The 12043-nt window shown below is 36.9% G+C and overlaps 1 pseudogene; it reads right to left on the bottom strand.

The window, feature by feature from the left end:
• Positions 1 to 1243: 1243 nt before the first annotated feature.
• Positions 1244 to 1395, bottom strand: LOC114242165 (U1 spliceosomal RNA; annotated as a pseudogene).
• Between the last annotated feature and the right edge of the window lie 10648 nt (positions 1396 to 12043).

Raw genomic sequence — 12043 nt, 5'->3', positions numbered from 1 at the left:
GGTGAAGGAATAACATCGTGTAATAAAAATCAAACCCGCAAAATTATAATTTGTGTAATTACTGGGGGTAGGACCTCTTGTGAGTCCGCACGGGTAGGTACCACCGCCCCGCCTATTTCTGCCGTGAAGCAGTAATGCGTTTCGGTTTGAAGGTTGGGGCAGCCGTTGTAACTATACTGAGACCTTAGAACTTATACCTCAAGGTGTGTGGCGCATTTACTTTGTAGATGTCTATGGGTTCCAGTAACCACTTAACACCAGGTAGGCTGTGAGCTCGTCCACATATCTAGGCAATAAAAAAAATATATATAACACATTAGACAGAATTTCTCATGTTAAAATACTTTTTCCTGTTACTCCGATGATACAAGCTAGTAGGTTTTTTTCACTGAACCCCCTCTTCGTTCTGATCTGAACATCAGACTAGCAGCTATTCAAAATCAACTGACCCTTTGAGTTTAGTCTCTAGATCGGTAGCAGCATTAATCGTGGTGGCATTATGGAGTCTGCGTACTACATACCTCCCGCCACCGGAGCAGAGTTCATCCATGTTATATGGAACCGCTGCGTTCATCGACAGTGCGTTTCCACGCAAAAGACCACTAGACACTAGATAAAAATAAAAAGACCACGAGGTCTTTTTCCCCCCTTTTTTTTTTAGATATCTACAACGTAAATGCCACCCACCTCGAGATATAAGTTCTACGGTCTCAGTATAGTTACAACGGCTACCCCACCCTTCGAACCGAAACGCATTACTGCTTCACGGCATTTTTATTACACGATGTTATTCCTTCGCCGTGGAAGTCAATCGCGAACATTTGTTGAGTACGTATTTCATTAGAAAAATTGGTACACGCCTGCGGGATTCGAACACCGGTGCATCGCTACATACGAATGCACTGGACGTTTTATCCTTTAGGCCACGACGACTTCGTACCATCCGGCTTTAGAATGAGCTCCCCTCCACGGTGTTTTCCGAGCGCTATGACATGTCCTTCTTCAAAAGAGACTTGTGGAGAGTATTAAGCGGTTGGCAGCGGCTTAGCTCTGCCCCTGGCATTGCTAAAGTTCATGGGCGACGGTAACCACTCACCATCGGGTGGGCCGTATGCTCGTCTGCCTACAAGGGAAATAAAAAAAAGATATGTGGTGTCGTGGGACACCGAATCGGAACGAAGTTCCTTATTATAAAAACATTAATTTTAAGTTCTATTCGAGGTATAAAGAAAATAATTTATCGGGTATACAATAGTATACATTTTTTATTATGATTTTTTTATTGATAAAAATAAAAATAATCGCAAGGGTCAACCACTCCGCAGTGCAATGAAGCAGCTTCGCCCTGGGGGAACCGCCTGCATGATCACGGTATCCCCTTCGCCAGGTAAGTATGATTTAGTAAGAGAAATACGAGAACGTTTATCAACTGTGTAACATCTCATCACCGAGCATCAGGAATTGTTGAATTTACGTGCAGCGACATCTGTTTATAACAAACTAAATAGAAAAATCTTACGTTACGGACGTTTTTTCCCGGTTAGGGTACTCCTCCGCATTGTCCCATAAGGAAATTCGTTCCACGAAAAAAACTTCGATTATTTCATAAGATCAGATTGACCGAATTCCTCTACCATACTAAAGTCAGACAAAAGATGCGTTTCAAGCATGATTTCCCTTCGAATTTTTACGCTTTTCCTTCACTTTCGCTGGCTATATGATATACTGGCTCCCTTCACTTCAATTGATCGTCCAGGGAATTTATCATAAGGATTACTTCAACGATGTGCACTGACGGATGTCTATCGTTTGTCTTCTTGTCGCAGCTAAGCGAATATGTTGTGTTATTTTCGGGATCATCTTTTCGGATTCTGTGGATTTTTGTGGAGTACACCCATCGGCTGCGTTAGCTGAATTCTGAGCATCATCTAAGCATTAATCTAAAAATGAATTGCTGTTCGTTAGTCTCGCTAAAACTCGAGAACGGCTGGACCGATTTGGCTAATTTTGGTCTTGAATTATTTGTGGAAGTCCAGAGAAGGTTTAAAATGTAGTTAAATGTGAAAATGCTCGGAATTAAATACAAATAACAATTTTGTTTTTCCATTCATTTGTCCCTCTTCGGACGGATTCCTTTTGTTTGTTTTAAGTTTATTTTATACAAAAGCTTAGGTATTTTATTTATCGATTGAGGCACTACGAAGTCTGCCGGGTCAGCTAGTTATAAATATAAATATTATGAGTATCGATAGTCAGTTTAAAGCGTTTAAAAAGTAAAAATTTATGAATTTCACCGTAAAATTCAAATACTATTCAGTTATACATTTTTTATTACTACAATTTGGATCCTAATGCTTTGCTTTATTTAGAGTGCATAAGTTGCTTTATCCGGTACACTTCAAGAAAACGTCCTTTTGCACACGATCAGTCAATAAGCCGATATTTGCGTCTGTCGCACGGCGTATGTCCTAGAGCGGAAGTGACCAAAGGGTCCGAAGGTTTATTATAGTCATATCATAGTCATAATTCTAGAAGTCAATAGACTACTTTTACAATAATATTTACAGAATTAGATTATTAGAATGAATTAGATTAGAATTTATAATAATCCACACCATTTTAGAAGTCGTCGTGACCTAAATAATAAGACGATCGGTGCATTCGTATCTAGCGATGCACCAGTATTCGAATCCCGCCGGCGGGTACTAATTTTTCTAATGAAATACGTCCTTAACAAATGTTCACGATTGACTTCCACGGTGAAGGAATAACATCGTGTAATAAAAATCAAACCCGCACAATTATAATTTGCGTAATTACTGGTGGTAGGACCTCTTGGGAGTCCGCGCGGGTAGGTACCACCACCTCGCCTATTTCCGCCGTGAAGCAGTAATGCGTTTCGGTTTGAAGGGTGGGGTAGCCGTTGTAACTATACTGAGACCGTAGAACTTATATCTCGAGGTGGGTGGCGCATTTACGTTGTAGATGTCTATGGGCTCCAGTAACCACAAAAAAACCTTAGAACTATTATCTTAAGGCAGGTGGCGGCATTTACTTTATAGATGTCTATGGGCTCCGGCAATCACCAAGTGGGCTGTGAGCACGGGTAGGCGTGCGGACTCACAAGAGGTCCTACCACCAGTAATTACGTAAATTATAATTTTGCGGGTTTGATTTTTATTACACGATGTTATTCCTTCACTATGGAAGTCAATCGTGAACGTTTGTTAAGTACGTATTTCATTAGAAAGATTGGTACCCGCCTGCAGGATTTGAACACCGATGCATCGCTCGATACGAATGCACCAGACGTCTTATCCTTTAAGCCACGACGACTAAAGAACGACGCTTAAGGTATTAAAGTCCATAGTAAATTCTAATTGAAATAAATGAAAGCCCTTTTAATCTTTATTCTCGCGTTTAATATTTTCATTACAAAGGTAACCCTCCTTTAAAACTATTTACAACACGGTTCTACTCTAAGACAAAAATATGATTTCCCCAAAACTCTCTTATAACAAGTTACTTACAACTATTACAACACGATAACGCAACTTTGTAGGCAGCGCTAGATTCTGTCCTAGGTATTGCTGAAGTCCACGGGCGACCGGAACCACTCACCATCAGGTGGGCCGTATGCTCGTCTGCTTACAAGGGCAATAAAAAAAAAACAAATTTTTGTTTAAAATGATAAAGAAAATTGCATTGTACACTATGATAACACTGTATTTTACTATATTACTGACAAGCGGCCCGCTCCGGCTCCGCTCGGGTCTTTAACAAAAATTTCAACGATATTTGACGTTGTTTTATTTTTTTAAGTAAAAGAACACTTTTTGCGGCATAATTATAATAGTTAGACATATTTTATGCTGCCGCGACACTTTTTGTAACTAATAATGTGTTCTACAAAGTCGTAGTACATTATTTTATTCTGTCGTCAATAATTTTCGCAGGGCACGCGTTGTATAGAATATTTTAGGTAATTTTTTTACACCTTGGGTTATATTATTGGAGTTTTAGTAAGGATCTCTAATTTTTTTCAAAAAAGATTATAGCCTATGTCACTCGGGAATAGTGTAGCTTCCAAACAGTGAAAGAATTTTTCAAATCGGTTCAGTAGTTTCGGAGCCTATTCGATACAAACAAACAAACAAATCTTTCCTCTTTATAATATTATTAGTATTAGTATAGATATTTTACTACCCATTTTTTATGTAAAAAAATTCATACAGACAAAGGTGAGATGTTTGAACTTCAGAGTAGCCTTCATCTTAGTGCTTGTTGAACCCACGAATTACGGCTTGCCATCGAATGTTATTTATATACAGCGCCGATAATCAAGTTAAGACCCCTTTAGAATCCACCGATCCAATCGGCAAGGACAAAAACGGACATAAAGTCGTATTCAATTATCACCGCACCATTAAAGCTGCTATACTGGGGTGCAATAGCAGATGACCCTAGTGCGATTCTTATCGAGCTAATTAAAAATATTGCGCACAGTAAATTCAAGATATAGGGGTAGGATATATCCCGCGGGTAGGAGCCACCACCCTGCCGTGAAGCGGTAATGCGTTTCGGTTTGAAGAGCGCGACAGCCGTTGTAACTATACTGAGACCTTAGAACTTATATCTCAAGGTGGGTGGCGCATTTACTTTATAGATGTCTATGGGCTCCAGTAATCGCTTATCACCAGGTGGGCTGCGAGCTCGGCCGCCCATCTAAGCTATAAAATTTAAGTAGGTTAATTGTTTTATGACGATTAAGTAGAAAAACTATGACTTGAATTAATTGAAAGAATAAAACAATGAAATAATTTTATTGATTTTATTTTTTGTAATCTTAATAATTCTAGACGCATTTTCCGTTATTGTAACAATAAAACTTCTCCAATATATTTCTTATTCTTCAACATAAATAGAAGCCATATAAATAAAAAGTAGTTTTTGGACCTTTGTCAAACATTGGACGTCCGAGTTAAATCTTTAGTCCCGGTTGAATCGCACTAAAAACTTTTCGTTCGAAGACCAAACAAGCTATTTACTTGGTTAAGGACAAAAATCGCCTCGATTTACCGATTTTAGCGAGCTTCATAATCTGATAGAGATGACAGTTCCTTGGTCGACCCCAATTGAACTTAGTTAGGCTTGTTTGTTTGTTTCTGGAACAAAGGTGACAGTTTTAAGTGAGAGGTTGTTTTTGATGTGAAACATCTATAGTCGCACGTAAAACCGATTTATGGCGTGGCGACGCATGCCGTGGCGACGAGTCGCCATGCGCAATCGACTGAGCGATTCTCTCCCACTCGATCCGGCGTTAAGCCATCTCTCTCGCTACACTGAGCTCGGATACCTATAGTGTATACTCCGTAGTGTATACAGTGTTGTTACTACAGTACACATAACCTGTGTTTTACTTGAAAACAAATAATTTTTTCGTAATATTTTATTTTATCATTATGACATATTTAGTTCCTATCACAATCTGTTCTTTTCTGCATATTACTTTTACAAAATAATGTCGATGTTTCACATCAGCCAGGCGTCCCGTGACGGCTCACATTTTTTTTAACAATTGAAGGTTATTGAGTTTATTTGAAAAGACGATATGAGTTACATGCATACGTGAGCTTTATATAATTGTGTCTATCTATCTAGTTGTGTGACAGGGCGATCGATTGTTTTGAAAATTACGTATAAATGGCCGATGATCGTAAAATAATTTTATTACTGTTGCCAATAATCTTGAGCAGAATCACCGGGGTTCCATCACCATAATCACTTTTTCGTCTTTCGATTGAAGCATTTTTTTTTGTTTTTGATACTAAATTTATATTTTAATAGTGTAATTACATGCGATTATTTGTCGAAAACAGTATTTTTAAGAAACAAACATAAAAAAGAAGCACGCAAGTATTTACAGAAAATGGAATTTTGGACGTTTTCATGTAAATTTCGTTTTCAAATAAAAAGTTTAATCCGTAATACACCAAGTAAACTTGACTTGAGAAAAACTAAGAAAATACTCAAAATATCATTAAAATTTAGGAAAGAAGGCGGAGCCGCAGTCCACACCTTGTTAAGTATAAAATGGAAACAAAAACAATTTATTTCAATAAGACAACGCCAAAGATAATCTTCAACTATAATCTCTAGTACTACGAAGCAAAAATTCTCAAAAGAAACTTTGAACGCGACTCTCAAACCGTTGCCAAGAGGGCGCGTTTGTCTTCCGCCTTATCTGACTCCTTCAGGACGTGACTTCTAACTCTTCGCCGCAAGCACATACCTGCAGCTCGCAACAATCTTAATCCTATCTTCTTAAGGTTCAAATTTCTTCGTTTCAACTTCAAAAATAAGTTTGTAATGTAACAAAATTTTCAAACACGCCGCCGCGTTTTACTGCTCAGAACTTAAAGTCGGAAATCGTTTGTTTGAGTTTTTTATAGAAATTAGTTGACAGAAGTGGCCAACCGTTGACAGATGACGACATTGCGAAGCTCTTTCTTGCCTTGTTTCCTTGGACCCTTAACTCGATTTAGGTAAATGAAAGGAGTCTTGAGTCATCTGTTAAAAGGCGACAGATGTATGGGTTAGATAAGGAGGTCTGTATTGGAGTCGTATTGGCAGGAGGTAATCGTTTGGAAAGAAAAGTTTCTGGGGCAAGTTGTTTACTGTTTTCGGCTGACCATTGTTGTTGTAATCTAGTAATCGGGTTAGGCATTTTTTTTGTTAGATTGAAGCAATATTAATCTTGATAATGTGTTTGGGTAAGTGAGAATTGGTTTGCGTTGAGTCCTAAAGTGCTTCGGTGATCTAGATTTACGGGAATACTAAGCGAGTTGTTTAACTTGTCTTAAGAACTAAATCGATAATTATTCTTAGTGGTATTTCAGGTGCTGGACAGGGGCTAAAATTTATGCCACTGAATAAAATATTATAAGAGCTTATTGTTTATCAAAATAAATTAGTTTCAACTTATCAACTTGTCTTTTATGATTTGACCAGACCATGGCGGAGCCAACGAAAAACGTGATCGAGTGTTGTCAACTAAAAAAATCAAACAATTTACGTATACATATTACGTAAACAAATAACATAGTGATGATTTCATTAGCAATGGAATAAATTCCAAAGAGAAATAATATTCACCAGTATACCATATTGGAATCTAATAAATTATAATACTATAAAAAATTACAATGCAAACCTACCTCAACAGAACTAAATAAATTGGAATCTCTAATATATCAAACGTCTTGTTTTAGTAAAGTATGTTACCATAGTAGTACAACACATCTCGGCGTCATAGCGCGCCGTCAGTTTAGCGCCCTGACGCGCGCTAATTACGCGTTCTGTTTGACGAAGCCTTAACTATCTCATATTCAATGTAATAGTACCAGTACCTAACTTGTTTCGTATATTATACTTAAGATATCCAAAGTTACGGTTTTTTTAATTTTCGATAATATTTAATGTATTAGGTGCTAATGTATTAAGGCTAAGCAAAATGTTTTAAGCAGAATTATTTTCTTGGTAATATTCTTTTATGTCTAATTACCGGGGGATTAATTCATCGATGGTAATATTGAAAGGTATTCGAATACTATAAGATATTTAGTTTGAGAATTCTCGATTATTTTCTTCGTTACGCTAATTACTTAATAATTAAATTCGCGAGTTCGGATAATCTTGAATATGGATTCAATTTGGTTGAAAGCCCTTTTTAGCACTTTTAACGTACCTAATTCGTTATAGTTATTAATTCAAGAATTCAAATTAGTCCATTAGGTGTAGGATGATTTTGAGCGACTCTGTCTTTTTTCTTTTTCCATCTATTCTAGTTACCTCGAGGGGTTATACTAGATTCGCCGAATTAGTAGGTGAGCTCACGGGGCTCAAACCTGACGACGTTGCTAACAGTAACCCTAGGAAGAACAGTGCTTCGCAGAATCTACCACCGGATCGGATACGCGACCCTCTCAGAAAATCCGGGGAGAAACTCAGTGTGCTGTGTTTGTGGGCTAATTCACTCGCCGAGCCCTTCTTCGCAGGCGACGGGTTCGACAAGAACGATGACCGGTGCTTGAGGTACCAAAAGCACCGTTAGCAGATCGGGAGGATCCGAAATGACGTGTTTAGACCAACGTCGACTGTTTACCATTTGGTCTGCAGGATCGGAAATGTAGTTACCGGCGGCCACGATGAGATGGTTCTCGTGTCGTGCTGCTTTTTCGAAATATAACTTTGTCTGATGATGATGCTACTGATTATTAAGTAATGGACCAAATTCTTTTGACCAATCCAATACAATAGACATCACAACTTGACGTCACTACCTTCAGGGCATTTGTCGATTGTGTTCTAAGCTGGAGTCGTCAAAGCTCGTGAATTGGACTCGCTCACCAGAGGCATATAAATAGTGTTATTACATTAAGGTCGGTATCTATCGTCGGTATTGGTTATAGAATAAACTTATAATCATAAAATACTCTGTCTTTTATAGAGGCTGTCATAAAGAGTTCTGAGTGTGCTATATTAACTAGCTCAGAGCAAGTTCATTGCAGTGAAATTGCACTATTGTATTTGCTTGTGTCGATCACACAAGGCGGCCGCTAACAGAGCTTAGGGATCTATTTAATAATTTTGATACTTTAGAATATTTTTAAATTAAAACAAACACTATAAGTTTGGAAAATAAAACTTTTTCATTGTTTTAGGAGAGTATAGGGAACAGCTTAGGCGTGAAGATAAATTTATTTATTTATTTAAGGATTACCGACAGGGTTTACAGTAAGACATAAAATAACACTGAAATGTATAGAGCAATTGATAACTGCAACTCTAATTATAGGCAATCACAGCATGCATTACATTAACATATTAATAGAGATTTAACAATACTATAAATAGTAATAAAAAATTAAAAACAGAAAGACAACAAGGACAGCAAATTGTTATTGATGCACATTAAAATTTATCATTGGGCGCTCGTTACCTATTTTCTGTTTATTTAGGCTAATGTCTCGTCATAGCGAACTGATTCCGAATTTTTTGATTAATTTTAGAGAATCAAGCTATAGCTGGTGGTAGGACCTCTTGTGAGTCCGCGCGGGTGGGTACCACCGCCCTACCTATTTCTGCCGTGAAGCAGTAATGCGTTTCGGTTTGAAAGGGGGGGCAGCCGTTGTAATTATACTGAGACCTTGGAACTTATATCTCAGGGTGGGTGGCGCATTTGCGTTGTGGATGTCTATGGGCTCTAGTAACCACTTAACACCAGGTGGGCTGTGAGCTCGTCCACCCATCTAAGCAATAAATAAAAAATAGCTACTTTCATCATAATGATAAATCTGAATCTATTAATTCCTTAATCTTAATACTTACAAACAAATAACGTTAAAAATTTATAAATGTTGTGAGGATTTAATGGATTATATGAGAACAAAAGGTTATTATGTACTCTTGTCCAAAAAGAGGATATCTATTGACAAACCTATTCATTACTTTTAAATTACATTTCACATGCTCAGAAATCAGATCTCGTTCAATAACTCCTATTCTGAAGTTAATCTAAGCTGACTTCGACGAATTTACATGCAAATTGGGTTTTGGGTCCCGCTGAACGCCTATAGTTAATACCATTCTCCATTTAAATTTGAACCATCAGGAAAATCATTGTAACACTTAACCCATTGACCGAAGAACGAAAATCTAGTGCGTTAAAAGCTTGAAGGGTAAACTCAATTTGGTTTCTGAATTAGACAGACCAGTTATCTAATTATCTTTAGTTCGAATGTGTTAGTTCTTACGCTTTAAGTGATAAGGGTTAAATTAAATTGGAAAGACCGTAATGGATAACGTTGGTGGGATTCGAAGTTTTAACTTTTGTACACTTGACCAAATTTGTGACTAAGTGCTTGTCACAGTTTTCAGTTTCACATGTTGTATGTGTTAGTTATGCGTGGTTCACTATTATAATTATACTGTTTGGAAGTTTATTGGATTTTATTTCATTGGAATTGGTTTAATTTAAAATCTATTATGCAATAATTTATCGATAATTGGCTAAATCGGTGGTGCAGTAGTTATCGACCCCGACTGTTGAGCAGGGGATCGTGGCTTCGATTCCCAGATCGGTCAAAAATTGTGTGATAACAGGTTTGTGTACTTTTTGTCTGGGTGCTTATTTCCTTAGATATGTATCTATTCAAACATAAACCACCTTTAAACTTAAACATAAATCCATTTAAACATAAGTATGTGTGTCAATCTCTGGTACCCACAACACAGGAAATTCTAAATTAGGACCGGATGACCAAGCGTGATTTTTCCCAGTTATTATAGTTATTAGGTATTCGGTGTAAAGACTGGACTATGCTCTAAAATGTAATAGTTCAACATTAAGCTGTCTTCTAATCTGTCGTCTAATCTGTAAAAATTTCAACGGCTAGATCTTAAATTCATTCTGGCGCACAAATAAAACTTACCCCGACTTTAGTAAGAACATCACGATACCAAAATCGAGCTCATAAAAAAAACATCCTAATTTTTTTATCTGGTGTTCGCGTATAAGTTGGCGTGACCCGTCAAATATTTGATCAAAACCTCGGCAATCTTATTTGTATAGGACATCAAAGGGGCACAAACATTTGTTTTCCATCACAAATGTTTGTGTAGCGGTCGAGTTTACATGCGTTTTGTATTGTGCGACTATTTTCGTGTTGATTCATTACGTTTTCATGAGCTAGATCTATTTATCGTTGTATTTATTGTTGCTCTAACTGTTAAATATACTTATTTTGGCCAGGAGATCAGTCTATTCCTCGGTAATTAGATATAGAGAAGATAAATAAATCAATGTGGTTGATAATGTGCATAGGGAAGCTTGTCCGTATGTATCATCACCTATCACAAACCAGGCTAACCCTCTGCTCTCGTTTACAATTACCACAATTAACATTGGCTACTTGGACATTTCCTCTAATACACTCATTACCATTAACGATACTTTATCCATTTGCCAAACTTTTTACATCCATCCTCGGAGTCACTAAATCTGGGACGATAATTATCGGTTTTTCTGTACTTTGTTCGTCCTAAATATTTCTAATTCACATGCCAAGTTTTCCATTAACGATTCTATAGAATTACAGTAAAAGCTAGAAAGATCCGAAAAGTTTTTTTTTGTTGTTATTGGAGTTATATCTGGCCCCGGGTACTGAAGCGAATCTAAATGTTGCGAAAATTCCGGAGATTATTATAAAATTTAAGACCAAGATACATATTAAATTAGATGTTGATTAGGAGATCATACTTTAAAGTTTTTTTTTTTTTCTTTAAATTATCCTCTAAAGATATATTTGGGTATTCAGTAGCGAAGAGCCAGCTACGCCCACAACATGGGTGATCCCACAAGTATTTTAAACGAAAAGGATTGCGAACCCGAATTTGTTTCTTGAATTATCATATGGCACATGCGCCTTTACAAATCTGTATACTTATATATTTACTTTGACAATTCAATTCTATCATCGTTTGTCGTTAAATAAAAAATCCATAAGTTCTTAAAAAATCCCCTCAAAACATATTGGAGATGCCTGAATATTTACCAAATTCGGTCTATAAATAAAGCAGTATTACATAATAACATTATATTCGACTGTTTTATTGTCTCTAGCAACTATTAAATCTATTCTATTTGAAGTGGAAATAATAAATCGTCATTCAATTAAATTTGAAATAAGGGTATATTCGACTGCTTTTTGGTCTACTCGTATCGATTAAAACTATTCTATTTTTAGTAGACATAATAAATACTTAGGCATTCAAATAAATTTTTAATAATGATGCACATTTTGGGCTAACTTCTTAGTTCCTGTTTAGTATCGTGTAGCTTTCACATTCCTCATTGGTGAAAATGCTGTCATAATCTTTAGCCCAACTTTTATTAAACATCCCGCACGAAAATTTAAGGTATTATCGCATATTGAATGAGCCACCCTATTGCCTGTTCTGCCTTGAGCCATTTCACGTTGGG

This window comes from Bombyx mandarina, chromosome 18 (assembly GCF_030267445.1).
Source record: "Bombyx mandarina strain Sakado chromosome 18, ASM3026744v2".
Taxonomy (NCBI): domain Eukaryota; kingdom Metazoa; phylum Arthropoda; class Insecta; order Lepidoptera; family Bombycidae; genus Bombyx; species Bombyx mandarina.
Note: the sequence above shows the minus strand (reverse complement) of the source record. Positions and strands in the feature narration are given on the sequence as shown.